This window comes from Mesocricetus auratus, unplaced genomic scaffold, assembly GCF_017639785.1.
Source record: "Mesocricetus auratus isolate SY011 unplaced genomic scaffold, BCM_Maur_2.0 Super-Scaffold_100676, whole genome shotgun sequence".
NCBI lineage: Eukaryota > Metazoa > Chordata > Mammalia > Rodentia > Cricetidae > Mesocricetus > Mesocricetus auratus.
The window spans coordinates 46,886,290-46,898,611 of record NW_024429266.1 but is presented as its reverse complement, the minus strand read 5'-3'; positions in this window follow the sequence as shown (position 1 = coordinate 46,898,611).

The window sequence follows — 12,322 nt, the reverse complement described above, 5'->3', positions numbered from 1 at the left end:
TACAGATGTCCATATTTAATAGCGCCAGAAGACACTCACTTTTAAAGATTTATTTTATATTTACTTATCTGTATATGTGGGGGTGCATATGTATATGCAGGTGTCCAAAGGGGTTAGAAGAAGGAGTCACCAGAGTCAGAATCACAGGTGGTTACTAGCTGCTGGATGAGGGTCTGGGAACCAAACTCAAGTCCTGTGGAAGAGCAGTGCATGTTCTTAACAACGGAGCCATCTTTACATAGCTTCAGAGGCCATTCTTTCTCTCAGGACTTTGGAGGGAAAATATAATGGCTAAGAGTAGTGACCGACATAAAATTAAGTTTTAAAAAGTCACTGTGAATACATTAACTCACACACAAAAGCCACAAGGAAGCTGAAGTTCACACACACACACACACACACACACACACACACACACACACACACACACACACAATTACCCAAGCCCTGGCTTCTCATTATTTTCTCTTTTTTCTCTTCAAGCCTGTTTTCCCTGCCGCACACTGCCCTTTTCCCATGCTTTCAATGACAGCGTGAACACAGGCTCTATGTCTACAATCATTCAGAATTTGTATCCACAATAAAGTCTTCTTTCCATGCCTAATAAAGAGATCCTATGCCCTCTACACTTTATAATCTAAAAGAAAATGGAGGTGGGAGGGAGTCTGCGACAAGTTCTAGAATGTATTTATGTATTTTTCATTGTAGCATGAAATTCTTATTCCAGAGGTTTTTACTCCACTCCTGTTGGTGAGGAGAGAAAATTTCACACATAGCCCAACCTACAAAACTAACTGATCCTGTTCCCTCCCCACAGGGCAGAGGCAACAGTCCTGTGATTCAACTTTAACCAACTTCCACAGTGTAAGACCCAATGACAGAAGCATCCTATGATGCCTATCATATTTCAAACTCGTGCAAATTCTCTGCCACAGCACAGTGCTTGCCCTCTTTTCTCAAAGCCTCTCATCATCCCAAGCTGGTCTGCCACATCTGCGCTCACTAGCACATCCCCTCTCTGGACAGAACAATCATCTCTGAAAATGTACGTTATCCAAGAGATTCGGTGCAGGCCACGTGGACATCTTTTGTACATTTCCCCACTCTTTCTTCTCCCTCCCTTTCCTTCTGAGCCTTCTACAGCTTCAGAGCTGTGACCCAGAAACCCACTCCTGCTAACACTTTTGCCTTGGATTTTCCTTTGCTTGTGCTAAAATTATATAAAATTGTTCTCTTGCAGCTGTCTTTGAGATGGAAACTGTTCTCTGATCCACAGTGCTACTTCTAAACCTTTCATTTCTCTCAGACTTTTGAAATCCACAGCTACTGAGGCTATGCCAATTTACCATGCCACCCACCTCTCCTCTTGACCTCATTTACATGGGACCTCTCACTAATGGAAGACATCTTCTGACCCCTACATTCCTCACTCCTCTACACCCTCAATACTTACTTCATTGGCCTTGTGGATGTTTCCTCTTAACCTAGGTTTGCCAGTTGTTTAACTATGCTTCCCACACCTTAGTCACCATTTCTCCAAGACTTTATTTTCATTATAGAAGGCACTTGCTTAGTCTGTTTTCCATGGCATCACAGAAAGCTACATACTGTGAAATTTTTAAAGAATGAGGTTTAGTCAGGTGGTAGTTCCGGGAGTGGGGGTGGAGAAGGTCCAAAGTGGAGGGACTAAATGTAGTGAAGGCCTTTGCATTAGTAAGAGACAAGCTGATTTTTTATAACAAATTCCCTCTAGTGAGGACTCATCCAATGGTAATCAATTAACTCTTGAATAGATTAATCAATCTACTCCTAAAGATAGATTCCCTGATGACCTCACAGATTGCCTTTAAGGATCCCACCTCTAAATACTTTGATGGAGCTTAATTTGTAATTAGTTTTAATTAGGACATCCAAACCAGAGAATATATCACCCCGGAGTCTTCATTTGGAACTTCTCCGATCATTTCCTTCTTCAGAACCATCTAGATCAGTGGTTCTCAACCTTCCTAATGCCACAACCCTTTATTTAATACAGTTCTCATGCTGTGGTGACGCCCAACCATAAAATTATTTTCACTGCTACTTTATAACTGTAATTTTGCTACTGCTGCCAATCATAATGTAAGTATCTATGTTTATGCTTTCTGATGGTCATTTGACCCCCCAAAGAGGTTGAGACCCACAGGTTGAAAATTACTGTTCTAGATAATCATGTTCACTTGTTCTTCTATTTCACTATGATCACAACCTGTTCCTGCTCGAAGTCTTTGCATCATTCCTATTTTTCTCTCGAGGCCATTTACTTAGTCTGTGACTATAACCATGCCCCAGCAATGTCTTTGAGTTTCCTTACCCCATCTTAGTCCATCGTACTTACCATGTACAACTATCTTCTAGTTCTCTCTCCCTTGTTTTTCTCTGTGTACCACTGAAAAGCTGCCTGTTGCTACCACACTTTAGCTAATTGAGCTCACCTTAATTTCATCACAACAAACTTAAAAACAATATTAATCTCTTCCCAGGCAACTTTATGTCCTAGATTTCCAAGATGACCTTCCTTTCTCCTCAAACCCATCTGCCCTGAGGCAGATCTTGCCTCAAAGTCATTAAGGGGAAAAATCAAATCTACTGAATTAGAATCCCATCATAGCTTTACCACCAACTCTACAAATGTCTCCTGTTTACAGTCTTAACTGTGTCTTTACACCCATCACCAATAATTGCTTACATGCATGCTTTTGCTGCAGGCCTGTCATCTTCTGAGGGATTTTTCAGCTTCAGTAATCTCCTGCTGCTATCCAGCATCTCTCCCTGCCAGGTCATTTCCATGAGGCTGCAAATATTTTTCTAAGTCTCTCTTTTACCCAAGTAGGCATGCCTTACCAACAAACAAAGGAAAATGCTCTCCTTAGCTCATACCACCCCAAAAGTAACAACCATTTTCTTCTTATTATTTCTTTAACAAAGCACCTTGTCTCTATCCGCTAGTTTCTAGTTTCTTTTCTCATTACTTGTCAAGGATTCAAATTTATTAAGATCACCAATAGCCTTTGGTTGCAAAGTATATGCTCATTTTCCTAATTTGTTATAATTCTTCAATGGTATCTTTGAGTTACCACAGGTAATCCTACACTTTTAAAAGTTAGCTGTGATAATGTTTCAAATTTATATCTAGATGTAAGTTCAGCCCCCTATAATTTTCTACTCTAAAATGTCTCTTGAATTTGTAATAGGCATCTTATAAGACAAAACCATAGCTCTTCCCCTAGGTAATTTCCAAGTCAGGAAACAGAACAACCATCTACTGAATCATTCAAGTTTAAATCAATGAATCTTTCCTTTCCCCATACTTTCTAATCCATCAACAAGTCCTGTTGGTTCTAACTCCAAAATATATCTCAAGTCAACTCACGGGCCTCTTGCTGCATCGCTGGCAGTTCCCAGGGTACCAATGGCTCTCCTCCCACTGCATCCAAAGCTTTTGAATTGGCTTTCTGTTTAACATCACACTTATAATACCAATTATTCAAACTACATATTACAGACACATGGGACCAATGAGATGGGCTCAGTGAGTAAAGGCATTCGCCAGCAAACCTGATGGCCTGAGTTCTATCCCCTAGACCTGCATCATCAAGGAGAAGACAAACTCCTATAAATTGTCTTCTAACCTCCACACATATGCCATAATAAGCAAATACACACATGCACGCATGAATAAATTGGATTTTCTTTAAAAGCTTTTGAAGAGCCAGATGTGTTTAAAAGTAACTCAGATAATATTACTCCTTGCTTGAAACTCTTGGGTTTTGTCTCATTTCTGCAGAATAAACCCAGGTTCCTAAGCATGTGTCTGTGTTCTTCAGTCTTATTTTGTTACCGTTCGCTGACAGCTTTCTCCCATTCACAGTGGAACACAGCATGACAAGACTGGCTGTACCTCAACTGCACACACCAATCCTTTCCTACTAATGAGAGCAGAGAATAGACACTAGCCAGAGCAGAGACCTCACAGAAGCAGTCCCAAAAATGTCCTTACTTGAACCCAAAAATGCCAGAAGAGAGTTTTGCTACCTGTTTCTCCATTATCTCTTAGATGAGTCCCTCCTTGTAAATATTGTACATGCCTACAAGACTAAAAGTGAGAATAGGACTGAGCAGCTCATCCCCCTACCCATACCTCACCCCATGTCTGCCACAAGTTCTGTAAAAAAGTCCCCAGACTAATCTGTAGTTCCCTATTTCCCGGGACCTCCTCTCTCGCTCTCTCTCTATCCCTCTCCCTCTCCCCCTCCCTCTCTCTCTCCCCCTCCTTCTCCCTCTCCCTCTCTCTCTTTCGTTACAACCTATCAATTTCTAATAAACTTCCTTGAAATTCACATTTGGTAGCCCATGAATTTCCCTCTTCAATAGGTAAAACAAGAACATAAAGGCCACTTGGGACACAGTAAGTGTCCAGTATTCTAGCTCCCAGGGAAAGACCCTGTCATCCTCAGAGACACTAGCATATTCCTGTATTAGTACCTCTAGGCCTAGGCCTTTGTTCTTGCTGGTCTTTCTGCAAGAGACATGGAAGCTGTTAATTTGTAAAGCACAGACTCTTCACTTGGGTTCACAGAGTAGCTAAAATCAGCTGAAAGCCTGGCATCTCTGGCTTCATTTGGTTCTGTAATTCAGCTAAAGGCAAAATCTCTCAGAAGGACACACACACACACACACACACACACACACACACACAACACAACACACACATACACACACATTCTCTCTCTCTAAATAAATAAATGTTTAAAAAAATTGAAAAGCCCTATATTTCTGTAAACATCACCTTTAGCTGGCCTGTTGCTTGGCTGAGAGTGTTTAGCTGTATTTAACTCATAGATTTAAATAAGCATTTGGTAACCCAAGCAGGTTATGGTGCATAAACCCAATAAGTGGGGCTGGGAAGATGTCTCAGTGAGAAAAAGGGCTTGCATTGCGAGCATGAGGACCTGAGTCTGAAGCCTCAGCAGCCACATTAAAAAATCATAATAATGGTTGAGAGTGCCCAGAGGCCCAGCATTGAAGGAGGAATCAGGCAGATCCTCAGAGTTAAGTGGCCATCCAACCGAGGTGAGATTCCTACCTTTTCAAGCATATCACAAAGGAGAAAAGATAAAGTAAAGAGTAATAGAGAAACATAATCAATGTCCTCATCTTGCCTCTGCACACACATAGAGGCATGGGCATCTATACATTCACAGCTGATATAATGCACATACAACACACACACACACACACACACACACACACACACACACGAATTACTGGCAACATACATTTTGGGAGACCTTCCCATGTCCAGGTACAGCTCAGATCTCATCATGTATACTAAACTACTGACATAATTATTCTACTTAATTTGTGAATGACAATATCTTATATGTCTCTTGACTTGAAGCAGCCACAGTCAGACAACATTCTGTGATTCCCTTCGTTAAAATGCAGCAGTAATAACTGCCGACAGTGACTAGAAGACAGCAACCAGCATCTTCTTCCAAATCACAAAATTTGAAAGGCTTTCCTGAATCTTGATTTGTGAAAGCTGCTGGTATTGACAGAATGAGAGACGAAATGTATTTAAGCTAACAAACTACTTTAAATCAAATGTTTATTTAGATGCACTTTTCTCTGAATAACAAAATAAAGTATTAATTCCTCAGCTTTCTAGACCTTTTTAGAGGTCATCATCTTCTGACCCACTCTGCATGTGATGTTGCTGAGGTAGACAATGGTGGCTAATGTCATCAATGACTTTATGTCACTGCCCTCAGATGCAATCATAATAAGCCACTCTCCCCAGACTCCCAGGTCTGTGGTTGGTGGGAAGTTCAGCTGCCTGAAGATCTGGGATCAACTCCTTATCATCACTTCAGTTCTCTCTCATGTGGACACTAGTGAAACAGGGCTCCAAGCTCAACGACAGAAAAAAGTGGGGGCTACAGTGACGCCTGACTCAAACTGAAGACTGCACTACTTAGGAGTAAACATACTTTCTGTTTTGTTTCATACAACATGTGTTTCCATAATGTTAATGACTTCTCCCTTTTGAAAGAAAAACATTTTTTATATTTTGAATTATAATTAACAAATCTCAGATGGCCCAAATTAGTTCAATTCTAATAACAAATAATTTTGAAGGACTAACAACATACATTTACATGATAAAATAAAATTACTGATTATGGAAGGAAAGGAGGGGTGCACTTTAAAATCTTTCCCATATTTTTTATTTACTCATCAAGAAAAGGCATTGTCAAAAAGCTTCTGGGTTCAGCACAGAAGTAGATCTTGGCAAAATAATGGGGTACAGATTGCTCCTCACATTCCTCTAGGACTTGCCCTGTCCATCATGAAGCAGCTCCTCTGTCCATAGCTGCACCACACTTCAACCACAGCACAGTAACGCGTCCCATGAAGCTCCTACTGACTCCTCCAGATGCAAAGTTTACAGGGCCCCAGCTTGGCCTTCCCTTGCTCATCACTCCACTCCAGGCTTCTCTGAACCTGGTCGTCATCAGGTAGACACCATCTTAGGAGAACACAGCACAGCTCCTGGTGCCATCACAGAACCCTGTGGGGCAGGTGATGAATATAAGCTTCCAGTACCCCATCCCCTACTGGATGGTTCTGGAAAATATACTCAATGAGATCCTCAGAAGACAGCAACTGTATAACTAAGTATCAGTTAGCACAGAGCAGTAGAAGATGAATAACCCATCCTTATTTCCCCTTTCCTCATTCCATGCCCTTTAGTGACGTCCCAGTCCCTGCAACTACCCCCCACATGAACTTACACTCAAAACCCTTAGCTTGTTTTCAAAGGAAATTCCACTGACATTCTCTTTTACTTAAAGAATTCTTGAACTACAGAAAAAATTAAGGTTTTCCACTATTAATTGCAAACACATTTTTAGTTACAAATATATTTTGAATTAAAGCATGCATTTCCATGCTTTAAAATTTTATACTTTTAGTGGTTAACACAGAAATGTCCTCCCAGAAATCAAGCGGTTACCGTAGTGGACACAGAGTAAGTCTCTCAGGGTAACAGCCTTCCCTAGTGCTCGGCTGTCAGCTCCTTGTCTCTCTGTGGGTCTAGCTGTCTGGGGACTGCTCTCTGAAGCTTCTTAAAGCTTGCTCAGCCTGAGAAAATAGAGGTCACATGTTCTAACCCCTCTGGCCTAGATCTCTAACAAAGACCAATAAAGTTAGGACACATAGAGAGATAATACATTAGTAAATAAATGGCAGGTAGGTAGCTAGATAGATGAAAGATAGATAGATAGATAGAGAGATAGATAGATAGATAGGCAGATAGATATAGATAGATGATAGACAACACATAGGTGATGAAGAAGAAGATGTAAGAGATAGATAAATATATGGATAGATAAACAATAGATAGGTGATGATGAAGGAAGACAATAGGAGATAGATTGATAGACAACTAATACATAGGTGATAAAGAAGATGACAGATAGATGCATATGTACATACACAGAAAGAATACGTAAATATATGTAAATATAGAGTTTCCTTACTTCCAAGGTGGTATATTCTATACCTTTTCCTGATTTTCCCTCTGAGATTACATGTCAATAGTTATTAGTAATAACCATCTTGTTATTTTCTACTAGCTGACATCCCTTCTCTGTGTCACTTCTCTATATACCCTTCCTGGTACTTCCTGCATTCTTCAGACAAACTGCTCTGCACAGGTAGCTGTCTACAAGTCTGTTTCTGTGGGTACCCAAATGGAGACAATTTTGTGGGTATACAATCTGTAAAGCACTCCTCTGGGTCATATACAGGAATACTGTACTATGCAGAACTGCTTTGGTTTTTTTACCTACCAGTGTTCGTGCAATCTACATGAGGCTAAATATGGGGGAAAAGTCACACTTTAAGACTGAATTGGAGATTATAAGCACTTTAGGATATATGTTGCTTGTAGATGAGAGAGAGAGACAGAGACAGAGACATAGACAGAGACAGAGAAAGAGTGTGTGTGTGTCTATGTGTGTGTATGCATGTGTATGTGTGTGAGTTGCTAGGGGTATTAAGTAGCTTTTGTTTTGTTCTTGCTTTATTTTCATGAGTTAGTGGTTCATTTTATCTGCACTAGTAGAAAACTTCTTGTTTCAAATTTTTTTCAAAATAATACAAGTTCTATTTTTCTCACTGCAGAGCAGACAAAGGATAACTAAATTGATTTCTACCACTTCCTCAATCTTTTCATAAAAGTCTCTTCAAATGTCAAACTGCTATCTGAGATATATATTTTTAACATTCCAATAACACCATGTGTTGTTTAAGATCCCAACCCTCACCTTTCTCTGCAGACATACCATTTTTTTCTAAGGTAAAACTGAATCAAGGAATTTGCCTGAGGCAAGGAGATAGAGGAGACACCTTGCTTGGATGTATGCCTATCCAAAGTGAAAAAGATGCATATACCTTCACCTCGGGAAGTTGCCACATTAAATTTGGTTTTAATTATCTCTTCCTTGTTTCCAAGTTGTAAACAATATTATTTGAAATATTCCTACCATCACCCGAGCTACTTGCACAAATTTCCTCATATTCCAAGAATAAAGAACCTCTGTTCAGAAGCAGCCAAAAGAAGAGAGAAGAAATGCCCAAAGTGATGATCTTCCAAAGAAGCTGGTCCAAATACAGACTTAAGATGGACTGAGATGAGGGATGGGATTGGAGAATGTAAATAAAGGAAAGGCTGGCATGGCTCATGGGAGGGAAGGGACAATCACAGATGTCAGCTCCTAGTAAATCTCTAACATTTACAGGGCACTTTCCATGTCCTAATTACCATACTAGTTTCAGATAAGTCACTATGTAGTCATCTACATTCATTCAGCAATCATAAAGAAAGCTGAAAATTACTGTAACATCTGAAAGCCAAATTCCCAATTTTATTATATAAAGGTGGACTTCAGAAAAGGTCCTCTCAATAAGCCTTAGGTTCACGTATTAAAGACATTTGTTTTCTCTGCCAGGTCTGCAAGAAAAAAAATCCACTCCTTTGCGTCCAGTCCTTCCAAAATAAAGGGAAAATATTTTTCATTCTCTACCCACATAGTGGCTAATTAGAATTTATATGTTGTGACTAGAAGATTTGATGAAACACATTTAACAAAGGAGACACATTCAGAGAAGTATGGCATTAGGTGCTACTGTCATTTTGTGACCATCATATATGTATCTACACAGTAATATGGTTACAGCCTCACTAAACAACCATAACCACATGGGTACACCAAGCTCAGTGACTAGAACACAGATAAGTTATGTGTAGCTATATTACCAGGCAATATCTACTGGTTTTACTGAGGTATTTTCCAACATTTTATTGCATATACTATTTATACAAAGTAGTGGTTTTCATTAGGACATTTTCATACATGAGCATAATATAGTTTGATCATATTCACCCTCCACTTGTCCTTACTCTTATACCAGTATATTCTTAAGCTACAGCATTTGGTTCATCTATTCTAGCAACATCCTTTGCTTTCATGATTTAACCATGTAAGTATTTCTGCAATATTAGAAGGATTCTGCCACTCTACTGCTCCTGAAGAACTGCTCCTGAAGAACCGGTTCAATTTCCTTCCTGCAGCCTGACACCAGCTCAGGAATAGATTCTCCCATGAATGCCTAGGACACTCTGGGGACATGGGTTAATCAAGACTGTTAATAATGTTCCACCTAGCAGTGGTGTTTTAGAACCATAGATTTACAACTTTGATTATATCCCGTCACAGTGCCATGTTCGGAAGATAAATAAACAAGGAATCTTGTAGCTCATGATCTAGAGACAATCAAAACATATTTTTTTCAATGTAGAGGCTATCTTCTGATGGCAGTATGTGTGAGATACTATTAGGAGAACACAACACAAGAAAGACAAAGGGTGGCCACAGGATATTTCTAAAGGAGGAGAGACTTGAGCAAGTCTAGAAAAGAGTTGAAGAATAGAAAGGGTGGAGGAATTACTGGGGTACTACCATCCCTCCTTTCTTGCAAAGTTCTCCAGGTCTTTAGGATAAACATAGCACGGAGGTGGAACATCACTCAAGAAATGAATTCCAATAGCCTAAGATCTCAGAAAACCCTAATGAAAACAGAGGTGCAAAGGCAACTTTCCTGAGAGGTAAGCAAAGCAGTTGATTAAGTTCCAGATAATGGGGTGAGTTAATAATTCCACAAATGGTAGGAAGAGATATTATAAAACATAGTCAAAATGTACCTTATTGGAGTCTTGAGAGATGGTTCAGGGTTTAGGAGTGCCTACCACTCTTGCAGAAGATCTGAGTTCATTCCCAGGACTTATGTCGAATAGTTCACAACCACCAAGGGATCCAAAGCTTTATTCTGGTCTCCATAGGCACTATACTCATGTGCGCATATCCCAACACAAATATGCATATATACACATAATTAAAAACAGTAAAAGTTTACTAGGGATCTTGTCACCCCATTATGGGGTAATTCCATTTCAATTGGGTTTTTCATGATTTTTTATTTAAATTAGAAACAAGTTTGCTTCACATGTCAATCCCAGTTCTCTCTCTCTCCCCTCCTCCCTTGTCCCCTACCAGTTTCCATACCATCCCCTTTCTGCTCAACAGGGAGGGTGAGGCCAACCATGGGGGATCTTCAAAGTCTGTCATATCATTTGATGCAGGGCCTAGGCCCTCCCTGTGTATCTAGGCTGAGAGAGTATCCCTCTATGTGGAATGGGTTCTCAATTGTTTTAATATATATGTATGTATATATTTTGAAAGTTTCTACAATAGTATGTTTCCATGACTTTTTCAAAACAATCTTTAGTGCTAGTTACACCTCACTATATTCCTTATTCAACCCTGTCCTCCCTTCTCTTACCCTAATTTAATCCTTCCATTCTATTATTATCCTTTGAATTTCTGGGCCTGGGCTCCCTATTAGATACCACAAGCTAACAAATAAAACGGTCGGTATTAGGAATAGGTTTGAAGTTATTGGTCAGTGAGGTCGAATAGACCCCCAAACATATTTCCAATGCTCTTGGATACCCTTCAGAACTTGATGGTAAGATCATGTTGCAGTAGATACTACATACTTGAGTCACAGCACATGGAGAAATCAAAGAAGGATTGAACTAGAAATTTCATCCCTATTGGCTAGCTTTCATAGCATTTGAAGACAAGTGCATACTACATGAGGAGAAAAATAATCAACAGTGTTATACAGTTGTGAACTCTGAGAGCCTCAGCCATACCTGGCCTACCAAGTCATGCCCATTAGTGTAAAAATGGCATTAATATCATGAGAGTAACCAACTACTTTCTGCTTAGATTTAAGTTCTACTCTACAATATGTAACTATACTTGATATTGCTACTAGAACTAAGGACCTGTGGCAACACAGGCCTTAGGTCCTATGGGAGAACATAATATTTTTCTGCTCATTAGAAACAGTGCTAAGCTAACTCTTAATAACTTATTGTTATATATTAGTGTATCTGTCAATCATCATTAGAGAAGCTTCTTTCTGAAGTATATGGAGACTACCACAAAAGCCCACAACTGGTCAAGATGTAGAAGAATATCAAACTTCATAATACTGAGACCTAAATGGTATACCATCTCTCCTCCTGAATTTCAAGGATCATGTAGAAGAGGGAGTCAGAAAGACTATAAGATGCAGAGATGGTAGATGACCACAAGGAAACAGTGTCTTCCTAACAAAACAGGACAGTTGTACATATGAACTCATGGGAATTGTGGTAGCATGAACAAGACTTGCATGTCCTCAAGCCAAACAAAAATCCCTGCATGGCACAGGGAAGTAGGCATGCAATCTCACCTCTATCTGAGGAGCTATTGTCAACTGATAGCTGCTGGAAGAAGAATCAGCTCTTTTTTATGTACGTGACCTCTGGAAGGTTGGCCATGTTCCTCTTGTGAAAGGCCATACACTGAGGATTTATGAACAGCACAAATTTGGCTTCATGGGCTTAAGAAAAGACATTAATTTGGTTGGGCAGGGAAGGATAAGTATATCCATGAGTAGTTAGGGAAGGGAACTGAATAGGATCAACAAATATTATAGGAAATTCTCAAAGAATTAGTTTCAAAGTATATAAATAATCAAAAATAATTTTAAAGTATTTAAAACTTATTATGAGTACTGAAAAAAACAGTTATATATAAATATAGTATTGATGAACAATTTAAAGAAACTGACATACAGATGTGTACACATGTTTGAGAGGGCA